The 13,853-nt window shown below is 44.0% G+C and overlaps 1 protein-coding gene across 9 annotated transcripts in view; it reads left to right on the forward strand.

Annotated features, from left to right (window-relative positions):
- The window catches only part of RhoBTB (Rho-related BTB domain containing), a 591,168-nt gene that overhangs the window by 327,911 nt on the left and 249,404 nt on the right, over nucleotides 1–13,853 (forward strand). The window contains exon 1 of one of the 9 annotated variants that reach the window (XM_067157013.2): nucleotides 3,825–3,952. The exons of 3 other annotated variants lie outside the window; for them this stretch is intronic. The gene's annotated coding sequence lies outside the window, so the exon portion shown is untranslated. Of the gene's footprint in view, nucleotides 1–3,824; nucleotides 3,953–4,013; nucleotides 4,032–13,853 lie in introns of those variants that run through there. 5 more of the 9 variants (XM_067157028.2, XM_067156970.2, XM_067157020.2 and 2 more) reach the window with 5 other exon arrangements.

A 13,853-nucleotide genomic window follows, 5' to 3' on the forward strand; every position in this document is an offset into this window, starting at 1 on the left:
ACTGGCCAAACAATTACGGGGCAATACTATGCAAACCTCCTAGACCAATTACAGGAAAAGATACGCGAAACAAGGCCTGGTTTGGCAAGGAAAAAGTCATCTTTCATCAGGACAACGCTCCGCCGCACACAAGTGTTATTGCCATGGCAAAAACTTCATGAACTGGGATATGAATTGTTGCCACATCCACCTTATTCACCTTATTTGGCACCATCAGACTTTCATCTATTCCTCAAGCTAAACATTTTCCTCGGTGGACGGAGATTTTCTACAAGGGAAGATCTGACAGCCGAATTGGAGAGGTATTTTGCAGGCCTGGAGGAATCTCATTTTGGAGATGGGAGCAAGGCATTGGAACATCGCTGGACCAAATGCATCAGTCTACAGGGAGACTATGTTGAAAAATAAATGACGCTGCCGGAGCAGGCAGAGCAGTCTCCTTATTCAGAAAATAAAAATATAATGACACTTCTCAACCTCCAGTAGTTTTCGACAGGTGCCAGTAGTGTCACGTCTGAGCTGCGCGAGATAGCGGTGAACTTCGTTCGCTGAACCGACACATCTTTGAATACACCTGCAGTCGCAGAGGGTTGGCGCGTACAAATGTATTATCTTGATATGTGTCACATTTTGCGCAATGTTTCGGAGTGTCTCACCGATTGTCGGTGAAAGGTAAGTAATTTGTGTTAATAATGACAATACTTTAACTTCATCGCGGCGAATATTCGAACTTGTAGCCAAACTTTGCAGAAATGAAACAACAGAAGAGCGTTCTAACGATGAAGAACCAAACTAAGCCCCATGGCGCAACAGCCCCGAATGGCCTTGGCCTTCCAAGCGACCGCTATTCATTGTTTGTTGTCAGCACGATGAATCGTCTCGGTCGCTATTTTTGGTTTTCTGAGCCGGGGCCGCTATATCACCGTCAGATAGCCCTTCAACTGTAATCATGTAGGCTGAATGGATCTCGAACCAGGCCTCATATCCAGGCAAAAGTCCCTGACCTGGCCAGGAATCAAATCTGGGACCTCCGAGTAAGAGGTAGGCACGCTACCTCTAGAACGCGAAAATTATGTGAAGGGAATAGTGATCCCACAATTTCAATAATTCATGTACTGCAGTACAGTTATATGTTGGTAACAGGAAGTGTGATAACTATGAACCTGGATAAGGTACATAATCATTGTTAACATAATTTTGGGCATTTGTATATTTGTGTAGTCTATTACTTCAGGATTAGAGACACTTCTAAGTATAAATACTGAGTTGTGTCACAACTCAACCTTTTAATCAAGACGCAGCAGTTTAGAAATGATACAACTTGCCCTACCCCCGCTCTCCTTAACCAGTCGTGTCTCGCAGAGCGATCTTAGACTCACACTCCGGATGTTAAATGAAAAGTACTTCACCAGAGAGATGTCCGGCTCCATGGCTAAATGGTTAGCGTGCTGGCCTTTGGTCACAGGGGTCCCGGGTTCGATTCCTGGCAGGGTCGGGAATTTTAACCATAATTGGTTAATTTCGCTGGCACGGGGGCTGGGTGTATGTTTCGTCTTCATCATCATTTCATCCTCATCACGACGCACAGGTCGCCTACGGGAGTCAAATCAAAAGCCGAACATGCCCTTGGACACTCCCGGCACTAAAAGCCCTACGCTATTTCAACCCTTGTCGCGTTTTTCTACGGGGTTAGGTATGAAGTGAGATTAATCTTCGTTGCGAGGTTTTACAACGGGATGCCCTTCTTGACGTCAACCTCATCAGAGGAGTGAATGAGATGAAATGAATGACGTACTATACGATAGTAGGAAGAGAGAGGGTGGAACTGGGTGCCGGCACCAGACTACTCGTACCGGGCGAGTTGGCCGTGCGCGTAGAGGCGCGCGGCTGTGAGCTTGCATCCGGGAGATAGTAGGTTCGAACCCCACTATCGGCAGCCCTGAAAATGGTTTTCCGTGGTTTCCCATTTTCACACCAGGCAAATGCTGGGGCTGTACCTTAGTTAAGGCCACGGCCGCTTCCTTCCAACTCCTAAGCCTTTCCTATCCCATCGTCGCCATAAGACCTATCTGTGTCGGTGCGACGTAAAGCCACTAGCAAAAAAAAAAAAAAAGACTACTCGTGTCCAATAGCACCAAAGGGTCTGCTCAAGGCTTAACATCTCCATTCGACGGGGGAATCACTATCAGTTGCGTCATATGCCCTCACTCCAAACGAACACTGCGGAGAGGTTTGGAATTCAATCCATGGTTTCGGCACGCAGTGCTGTTTGTTGTTTTTATTGTTTGAGTCATCAGTTCATAGACACGCAGTGCAGTGATTAGAAATTGTAAACCACCACTTCTACCTTGCCGGCAACATCCTTATAGTGAACAATTTTTCGAGCAACGGGACGCGAACCGGCTAATCATCGTGTCAGACCATATAGATTTGACACCTTAGCGATCATGGCAACCAGACGGGCCCACACCCACACCCAGGGTGCGAATTCGCGGGGGAGAGGGAGAGATTTCCCCCACCGACGATTTTATCTCAAAGGTTACCCCCACTAAAATTGCCCTGGGGGGGGGGGGGGGGGGTTAATTTTTTCATTCTTACTGTGCGTATTTTTTTAAAAACATCAGCAATAATTCAAATGGCTGCCAACCTTGAGCAATAAAACAACGCAGCAGTGGCAACTGCGCATGTTTCTCTCTGGCAAGTCCATCTGAAACCCGGGAAAAAATGTAAATTACTTGAAGCTCTCCTCCCTTGTCATTGCTGTAGCTAAGTAGTTCGAACTTACACCACTCCTGTACTTCTTGGAGAGGGTGTGTTTCCGATAGGTAGCCAATAGGACAATATTCACTTAGGGTGCGTAAAAACCGACACATTAGTTCAGTCAGCACACAGCCCTGGTAGAAGAAGGTTCCACAAAGCAATAAATCAGGACAAATCGCGCCTCGTCTGGCCTTTCTTAAGAAAGGGGACAGTCTCTCGGCTGATTGGAATAACTTTCTAATGTTTATCATTCTTGTTATAACAAAAATATTCAAACAAAATGATCTAAAATGTACATGTTTTGAGGCAGGGGGTAATTTACTTACAGGGGAATGTTACACCCATTCCCCCGCCGTATACTGTCTGAAATAAACACTAGTATTTAAGCCTTATGTTCGTTCTACCCCCCACCTCCACAACCACCATTTCTTTCTGATTTCGCACCCTGCCTCCACCATAATAACTCGTAGTTTCCCATCCGCGACAGCCACCTCCCACCACTCACTGTGGAGGGTTTGCTTTACAAGGCCACATCGCGCAGCTTTGAGCTTGCATCTGGGTGATAGTGAGTTCGGATCCCACCGTCAGCAGCCCTGAAGGTGGTTTTCCATGGTTTCTCATTTTCGCACCAGGCGGGAGGTGTACCTTAATTAAGGCCACGGACGCCACCTTCCCAGTCCTAACCCTTTCCCCTCCTTCCGTCGCCGGAAACCTTCGATGTGTTAGTGCGACGTTAAACAAGTACCAATGACCACATGATATCACATGATTTGACAGATAACGAATGCTATTAACATTGTGGAGATTCTTTGTGGTTCTAAAAGGCGTCTTATACTCCTTCTCCCCACCTACAACCCAGATAATTCATGCATCCTCTATTTTTAGACCTCCGAGATATCAGTGATATCGAACTATCGTTAGTAAGAAGCGGAAGTGTGGTATATTGGCCGTGGTCCATGTGCCGTATGAGGCAAGGTGAGCTACTGCCTTCCCCTGTATCGCCCCTCCTTCCTCCCCGCCTCCCGCGGAGAGTGAACGAGCCGAGAATCTTGTAAACACATTTCAGTGCGAACGCGCGCGCCTGCACGACTGTTTATGTTGCTGTGTCCTCGTGGTCTATATATAAACCTGAGTGGAAACAAGTGTTGACACGTGTGTATGTGTGTGTGTGAGTGCTCTGTGTGGTTAAAAGGTAAGTATTGTAGGGGTGGTTGTCAGGAGCGCACCACCCTCCAGGGAGCGAGAGATTGCACATTATGGTATAGATTGCGGTAAGTAAATTCACAAAGGTTTTGAGATAGTTCATTGGCACAAAGAAAGCTCTTTGGAGACGCGGAACGCTATCAGTTGATGTGACCTTCGCTCTGTTCGACTATTTCGAGATAATCGTCTTTCATTTATCTGTCTGTGTCGTCCAGTGAAGTTTCTCTATTTTAAGAGTCAACTTGGTACGTGCAGATAACGGCATCTTATTTGTAGCATATCTTAATAAACTCTTCAAATATTGTTGCCGGTACCTTAAACTCTTCAAATATTGTCATAAACACTGGCGGCTGGGGCCTCCGTTAGGATAAAGCCAGCACATGGGTGGGTAGCGTACATTCTGAAGGAGTTGCCAACTGATTCATTTCTCTGAATCTTTGTTATCTGTTAGCTGTTACTGTTGGAAGACGTGTGTGCGAGGAACGAATCAGACGAAATGCGGTAAAATCTGGTTCCAGCATAATATATTAACGAAGTAGTGATCTGAGAGTATATGCATTAGCTTCCTATCACTATACTGTACATGCTTCTTTGACTCCATGGAGTTGTCGTATATGACAAGTGAGTTTCGATATCCTGTGAATGTTCCAAAGTCCTTATATCTCCCACGCTAAAATTACTACAAATACCATTCTGCTATATCAAGCCGAATTAAAAAGCTTGTCTTGCGTAGAATGTCGACGAATTATAAAAGCACGCCCTTAAAACAGTACCTTGGACCATTTGGTTGATTTTTTTTAAAATATTAACTTTTTTTGTTAATTAAATTTACGAGTAATTTTCAACAGCGTTGAGATGCTGGAGTGCTGAGATTCTTTGACGTGTCAGTAAATATACTGAAGCGGGTTTTCACATTTAGCATTCTCAAATGTCAGTCGATTGCTTCGGGTTTCGATCCCGCGACGCAGTCTAATACCTAAGACGGAATGAAATGGTTAGCATATAGTGACCGTACGCTGCGTGTTGAGTAGTAGATAGTCTGTGTTTTAGAAAGGTCCATAGTGAGTTGACGTAAACACAGCTATCGGGACTCTGCTTCCTGGTTGATAGATAACTTAATACTGCCTTGTAGACGGTAACAAAGATAGGTGTACACGGAAGACTTTTACTTGTTTTCAGGGTGACCCACGTGCACTAGACAAGGAGTTGATTCGGACGTGATTTATGCTGATGAAACGTGTGTTCGCCATGTAGCACGCTCTGAAGTGACACATCAGTCGTCTCACCGATTAGCCTTGTGTACTCTCGGGAGTCGGGTATGAGGTGAGGTGAATCTGTCGTGGCGGGTTTTTATGACCGGGTGCCCTTCCTAACGTCAACCTCATCAGAGGAGTTAATGAAATGAATTGACTGGCGTGATGTATGATAGTAGGAAGGGGGAGGATGAAACCCGGTGCCGGCACATAGCCTACTCCTGTCGAATAGCACCAAGGGGTCTGCTGAAGGCTTAACGTCGCCATCCGACGGACGAATCACCATCAGCAGGGTCATATGCCCTCACTGAAATACTTTCAAAGAACTTGGAGATTTATCAAACATTTCATGTGGTGGTGTTCTGTATTGTACACTGTAGATGGCAGTACCTGAGCCAAAATTTGGTCCGTCTGATGTGCCGAATTGTGCATAACATGTTCTGAGTTTCTAAATGATTTCTACAGCCAAATACGAGTGTCAAAATCGATGTGCATAATTATGTACAGTGCGAGACATAAGTATTCATACAGATGGGTTTATATGGAAACAACATTTTTTCAAATTTAATTATACAAGATAACGTATTTAAGTAATGAACATCTGTTTATTAAGATCTCAACTTAAACATATACATACAGAAAATCAACACAAAATGACTCCTTACTAAATAAAAAATTACAACTCTTTGGATTATCATTTTTTCGTAGGACATAAATATTCATACAAGAGCAAACGCATGTTGTTTCTATAAGTAGCACCATCACCAAATTGTTACTTAATACTTGGTATGCATTCCTTTGTTATGGATGACTTGTAAGTCATTTTGGCATGGAATATACCAATTTCCTTGTTATTTCGGAACCAATTGCGTTCCATTCTTGAAGTAACATTTCCTTTAATCTTCTTTACTCTTTTCCCCAGCTCGTTCCACAAATGCTCGATTGAATTGGGTCTGGGGACTGAGCTGGGGCTTTCAGGATGTGTGGTGTATGATAGAGCAGCCAGAGATGGACAATTTCCGCAGTATGTTTGCGGTCATTACCTTGCTGGAAATAGAAATTGTCCCTAATGCCCAGTTTGTCGACACTCTTCTACAAATTCTCCTTCAGTACATTCAATTAACCAATTCCATCATTGAACACTAGTTATCCTACCTGCCATTCAGCCCTATACCATCACTTCACCTTCTCCATGCTTCACAGTAGCCTGGATATTGTTCATGTCCAGCTCAGTATTAGGCTTTCTCTAGACAACACTCGTCCATCGTTGTGAAATATATTAAAATTTACTTTCGTCATTAAATAAAACTGGGTCCCAAAATTCATTATCTTTTCCTACATACTCACTGGCAAACTGCAATCTGGTTACTTGATTTTTCTTACTAATGTAAGGTTTCTTCCTGAGGATCCCTAGCTTTATAATCCGCGCGATGAAGGATTCTTCTGATGGTTCTACTTGTGACTTGTTTACCATAATCTTCGGATTCTTCGTGACTGTTTTCACTACCACCCTCGTTTTTCGAGTCGTCAGTTTGTATGGTTGGCCCGATCTTTTGCTGTTTACAAGGTTTCTGTTCGTTTTAAATCGCTGTATGCCACTTTGGACTGTTGCACGGATTCTACGTGCTATATTTGCGATTTCAGAATATGATTTATTTAGATTATGAAGCCGTACCATGATCTCTCCTCTCTCAGCAACCGTAGTTTCCTTGGTCTTGCGCCCCATTCGGATAACAATACCAGCTTGTACTCTGTACCGGTGCTGTGTACTGCCTGTACTGTTGAATGAGAAACCAGGTGTATGAATACGTATGTCATTGCGTTAATCCAGACTAATGACGTACTTCGTTATTATTTTTTTTTAATCCGCTTATTCACGTTGTGTCGTTTACGATGGTAAGTGATGAACCATCTCCGTTTACATTTTAGTGATCTGAACTGTGTAAATGAGGCAAGTAGTAATTTCCTGTCGATATCAGGCTATATGAATACTTACAGTCACTCGCATAAGTATTCGTCCGCGTTCGTCATGTTAGGACAATAGCCCACAGCACCAATACAATAAAGAAGTTAATTGTAAACAAGTAATAGTATGTTTTATTTGCCATCTGAACAGCTGAGGACATAATTTATAGCACCCTAAGCGCTGGCATTTGGAATAAATAAAAAACAATCGCACTGCTTGCAGGAAAGTCACGTTGCAAAAGTATTCATCCACAATAAGAACTCAAGGAATGTTCAGTCATTGCCTAAGTATCAGAAGCACGTCGAACGTCCTTTGGAATCAATCACGGCTTGAAGGCGTTTCACCATGGATGTCACCAGTTTTTCTGTCACTTCCGGGCCTATTTTGTGCCGTTCTTCCATGAAGGATTGCTTCAGAGCTTCTTTATTGGGAATACGCTGCTTGCTCAATTCACACTTTAATTTCGCCCATAAATGCTCTATGGGGTTTAAGTCCGGGGACTGGGGTGGTGTCTGCAGCACATGAGGTGTATTGTAGAGTAGCCAGTGGTTGCCAGTGCACAAGGTGGACGAATACTTTTACGTTGCCATTTCCTAGGCCAACCACACTCATTATCATTTACTAAATAGTATTGACGTGCAAGATGTATATTCTGCCGGTATTATTGAGCGTATATATTGCATATGCACTGCGTATTTGTTTCTGAACGTACCCGAAGCCTTGTAATGCTTTTTTGATGTTCAGTATATGAACAGGACAGATGGACGAATACTTATGCGAGTGACTGTATGTCTCCCACTGAATGGTGGCTCTAAAGGGGCTATGGCTGGAGGAGAGCGCCGTACTCGTGTTTCAAACGAACAAGCACGTAATAAGAGTGTATCAACAATTACCCCCATTCCAAATGAAAGTGTGGAATATGCCTACCAGCATTTGCTTTCGAATAGTGGATTTAGTTATTAAACGATGGGAAGAATCAAAAAGTGTAACCGATGGATTTTGGAAGGAACTAAGAAAGAATAACTCATCCTGAAAAGCATAGCAAGGAGATTAGCACCGAGCTCGATAGCTGCAGTCGCTTAAGTGCGGCCAGTATCCAGTATTCGGGAGATAGTAGGTTCGAACCCCACTGTCGGCAGTCCTGAAGATGGTTTTCCGTGGTTTCCCATTTTCACACCAGGCAAATGCTGGGGCTGTACCTTAATTAAGGCCACGGCCGCTTCCTTCCCAGTTCTAACTCATTCCTGTCCCATCGCCTCCATAAGACATATCTGCGTCGGTGCGACGTAAAGCCAATAGCAAAGAGATTAGCGATGGAGTGAGGTCGTCACATGCAATGGTAGAAGGGAGTAATCTGTCCTATATGGTCTGTTACGAGATTTGCATAGACATTTGGAGTATGATCTGTTGTGACCCCTATTGGCTACGCGGTTTATGTAACGTACCTGTTAGATTGCATTCGGGTGATTGTGGGTAGCATTGAAGATTGTTTTCCGTAGTTTCTCATGTTCACACCAGGAATGTGTTGGGGATTAAGGTCACATTCGCTTCCTTACCAGTCCTTGCCGTGTCCTATCCCCCGTCTGAGTTAGTTACAAGGTATCGTGTGGTCGGCATGAGGAATCCTCTCGGCCGTTATTTTTTATTTTGTAGACCGGGGCCGCTGTCTTACCGTCAGATAGCTCCTCATTGGTAATCACGTAGGCTGGGTGGACCTCGAACCAGCCCTCAGATAATGACCTGACCAGGAATCGAACCCGCAGCCTCCGGGTAAGAGCAGGTACGCTACCACCACACCACACCAACCCACAGGGCCGGCAATTATTGCTGTTATAACCCGTACCAATTATGCATCATTGGCATTCACTCGCTGATGGCGAGTGTAAAGATGACTTCCGAGGATACTAAAGCTGTCAATTATGGGTCCGTGGGTGGCTGAAGAGACCAGATCTCATAATCAGTCTTGTTGCTTTCTCGTGATGGATGCAGATTTTCCCTTCGACACTCTGAGGTTGGAAGTGTGAACTGTGTCGGACATGTGGACGTTGGCAGAATTCTTGCAAGGTGTCAGTATCTGCTGAGATCAGGCTGCGAAATCAGAAAGAAATTGGGGTGGGGAGAGAAGGAACATGGGATTTAATACTAGTGTTTATTTTAGGCAGTATCCGGTAAAAATGTGAATTTTTGATCTTTTTCTTTGAATTGTGTTGTTATAACAAGAATGGTAAACATTAGAAAGTTATTCCAGTCAACTAAGAAAGGCCAGACGAGGCGCGATTTGTCCTGATTTATTGCTTTATTAGTGGAACTTTCCTCTACCAGGGCTGTGTGCTGACTGAACAAATATGTCGGTTGGTACACACCTTAAGTGAGTATTGTCCTATTGGCTACCTATCGGAAACACACCCTCTCCAAGAAGTACAGGAGTGGTGTAAGCTCGGGCTACTTACAGCAATGACAAGGGAGGAGAGCTTCAAGTAATTTACATTTTTGTCCGGGTTTCAGATGGACTTGTCACAGAGAAACATGAAAAATAGGCTGCAGATGCACAGTTGCCACTGTTCCGTTGTTTTATTGCTCGAGGTCTGGCAGTCATTTGAATTATTGCTGATGTTTTAAAGAAAATATGCACAGTGAAAATCATTAATTTCAGTAATAAATATGTGTTCTACATTTTCCTCAGTATTTTATAATGAAAGGTCCCCCCCCGGGGCAATTTTAGTGGGGGGGGGGTCCTTTGATATAAAATCGGCTGTGGGGAGGAGGGAATCTCTCCTTCCCTCCGCGATTTCGCACCCTGGCTGAGATAATGAAACCGATTTTTTAAATGGAACCGCACTGATATTTTTACACCTAACATCAGAGATAAGCATTGCACGTGTGAAGACATTTCATTTCCTCGGTAGGTACTTGTCGGATTTTGAAAATAATAACATCCCTGAATTTGTTACGCCCGCACACCTAATGCTAGGTGTAGAAAACAGCGTACTTCCTGTTATGAAGGAAAGTTAGTTAGTTCGATTATGAGCCCCTGGGTAGCATTACTGAACGTGAAAACAGATTTTTCGATGTCTTTAGTTGTAATAATAATAATAATAATAATAGGCCCTAATAGCAATAATGTAATTGGTTTTTACGTTCCATTAACTACTTTAACGGTTTTCGTTGACGCTGAGTGTCGAAATTTAGTCCCGCAGGAGATCTTTTACGTGCCAGTGAATCTACCAACGCGAGGCTGGCGTATTTGAGCACCTTCAATACCACTGGACTGAGCTAGGATCGAATCTGCCAAGTTGGGGTCGGAAGGCTAGAGCCTCAACAGTCTAAACCACTCAGCCGGCTCTTAGCTATATACGAGCTTTTTTGAAGTTGACATCTTAGCTGAATCATGTGTGTAAAATAGGCTCTGAAAGATCAAACCCAAGTACAGTAATTATAGAAGGGTAACTTTGTTCATACCGGGCGAGTTGGCCGTGCGCGTAGAGGCGCGCGGCTGTGAGCTTGCACCCGGGAGATAGTAGGTTCGAATCCCACTATCGGCAGCCCTGAAGATGGTTTTCCGTGGTTTCCCATTTTCACACCAGGAAAATGCTGGGGCTGTACCTTAATTAAGGCCACGGCCGCTTCCTTCCAACTCCTAGGCCTTTCCTATCCCGTCGTCGCCATAAGACCTATCTGTGTCGGTGCGACGTAAAGCCCCTAGAAAAAAAAAAAAAAACTTTGTTCATTATAAGTTGAACTCGGGGAAATTGACAGAAATACTCATAAATTTGTTGGAGGAGGGTGGGAGGGTTTCTTGGTCCTGTGAAAACTTGAGTCAGGATGCAGAAAGGGAATGAGGACAAATGATAAATATGATGGTAGCAAAACTTATTAATGGACAAATACACAAATAAGAAAGGAGGCAAATTGTACATCATTGTAATTACTTCAGTTGATCTGGAGAAAGCTTTCGCTTGGGTGAACAGACGGGCTGTCGTCTACAGTTTGTTTATAATTTGGGTCAGATCGGAATATTAAGGAAAATTATAAGAGCAGTCTGCCTCCGTGGCTCAGGCAGCAGCGCGCCGGTCTCTCACCGCTGGGTTCCGTGGTCCAAATTCCCGTCACTCCATGTGAGATTTGTGCTGGACAAAGCGGAGACAGGACAGGTTTTCTCTGGGTACTCCGGTTTACCCTGCCAGTTTTCATTTCAACAACACTTTCCAGTATCATTTCATTTCATCTTTCAGTCAATAATCATTGGCCCAGAGGAGTGCGACAGGCTTCAGCAGGCGGCACAGTTCCTATTCTCCTAACCCTGTTGAAACTGAAAATAGGTTGTGGATTTTCATTTTCATAAGAGCAATTCAAAATATATACTTGGAATTTTCATTTTCTGTTAGAACGAAATATAGGGTAATTGCTGGAGAGATACAGTATTTTCAAATCTGGGTCTTCAGCAGGGCTGTCAGTTCTCTCTATAATAATATTTTTTAAATTATTTACTAGTGGTACCCATGAGCTTCGCTACACGGGATGCAGAGTGGGTCTCGGTCCACAAGTGGCTACGACTGGTCCGTGGTCCGACAGCTCTGCACTCTGGCCGACCGACGGAGCAGAGGAGGGGTGGCTACGACTCTACCTTGGCTGTACGCCGCTGTATTTGGGAGACGGACAGGCGCTGGTTCCCCCCATCGGCTGTCCTGAGAATGATTTTTCCATTCTCCTGCACTAAGGCAAATGCCCGGACAGTTCCTACTATAGGCCAAGGCCGCCAACCCTCTCACCTTCTCCCATACGGCGTCACCGTCTAAGAGGCCCGCCTCCCCCTTCAGGGGAGGAACGAACACATTTAGTATTAGTAGTTTGCTACACGTACAAATCATAAGGCGTTTTTAGAAAAACTTGCACGATAAATGCAAATTACCAATCGAATAGGACAATGCTACATAATATTAATAAACAGATAAACCAGGTCCATAGCATTTTTCATATTAAAGGGTCAAATTTCATTCTGTAAGATATGTATTAGCATTATTTCCTCCCTGTAGGGGAACAATTTGTATTGCGGATACTTTAAGTCAGCGTAGTCAGAAACTGCCAGTGGTGGCTTTCATGGCGCTCGTTTTACCACAAGCCTCTGCCCTACCTCTTCGTGCCTTGAGCTCAAAGGTCGCCACGGCAATGATTGGAGATAGACACTATGCGAATAATGTCTGCGTGTTTCAGTTTCACGAACGAATTCTGAGGCTTACAGACTAATAGGTGAAAGGCCTAACAGTCTATAACGAAGATGGATGTTGTGTAGGCCTATCTATACTTGTAATTACAAAACAGAGGTGACACTTATTTTCGTGTTGTAATTTCACACACAACAGACGATGTGGTTTAGACCTATGTTTATTATTATTATTATTATTATTATTATTATTATTATTATTATTATTATTTAAATACAGCATATGCTTAATTAGATCAGACACTGGCTTTCTTCCATTATATCGATATCCTGTGATTGCATTTATTGAATAAAATTATTTGTAAGATTTTCGTTCGGACGTAGTAATGTGATCACTGATTTAACCGTAGCAGTTGCATTGCTATTATGCTTTGTCTCCTCGCTGAACCTGCTGTAGTTGCGTCATCGCTGTATGCAGCTGTAACTGCTTTTCGTATCAATACACGTGGTTTGTTCCCGAGCACATAGTTTCAGTATCGTTCTTCCCCTTGTACCGCTTTTTCTTCACACCCTGATGAGATCGCAGCTGCGAACTGTATCTTACATGTGGATTTGGCCCTGTTCTACGGCCTCATGCCCTTCCTGACTCCAGCCTTATATAAAGGTGTGTATTCACTGTTGCGTGTTTCTGGGGTGTTTGGTAGAACAATATGTTGTGCGTGTGAAGAGGAGATTGTTGGGACAAACACAAACACCCATTCTTCGAATCAGGGGAATTAAACACACCCGATTTAAATCGCCGATCCTACCCAGAATCCTCTGAGCCAAGGGCCAAGGCGCCGGTTTCAATATGCCTTACTTATTTTTAGTTAATCTTGGCATTTATTGATCGAGTAACGAAGACTCTCAGTTGATCCACGTCCGACTCGTTGGCTGAACGGTCAGCGTACTGGCCTTCGGTTCAGAGGGTCCCGGGTTCGATTCCCGGCCGGGTCGGGGATTTTAACCTTAATTGGTTAATTCCAATGGCACGGGGGCTGGGTGTATGTGCTGTCTTCATCATCATTTCATCCTCATCACGACGCGCAGGTCACCTACGGGTGTCGAATAGAAAGACCTGCACCTGGCGAGCCGAACTTGTCTTCGGACACTCCCGGCACTAAAAGCCATACGCCATTTCATTTTTTTTTTCAGTTGATCCACATATAATGTTTTACTGTATTTTAGGCAGGCCCCTTCACCTACTGCCTACCAACGGGATCATTTCAGCTTCCTTTGTTGATCTGTTTCGTATTCTTTTCTCCTTAATATCTCAATATTTTCTCGGGTGTTGCTTCCGAGTATTAATTTCGAATCTCCCAGCTCGACCTCCCAGGATATTTTTTTTGAATTTTTATGCCTACCTTTATAGTTCGCTACACTTCGACTTGCGCTGTGTCTCCTTACCGTACCTACTCAGTAGTTCGTTTCCTTGTACGCTTCATCGGGGACCGAGCGAGATGGCTTGCAT

The sequence above is a fragment of the Anabrus simplex genome, chromosome 1, assembly GCF_040414725.1.
Source record: "Anabrus simplex isolate iqAnaSimp1 chromosome 1, ASM4041472v1, whole genome shotgun sequence".
Classification (NCBI taxonomy): Eukaryota; Metazoa; Arthropoda; class Insecta; order Orthoptera; family Tettigoniidae; genus Anabrus; species Anabrus simplex.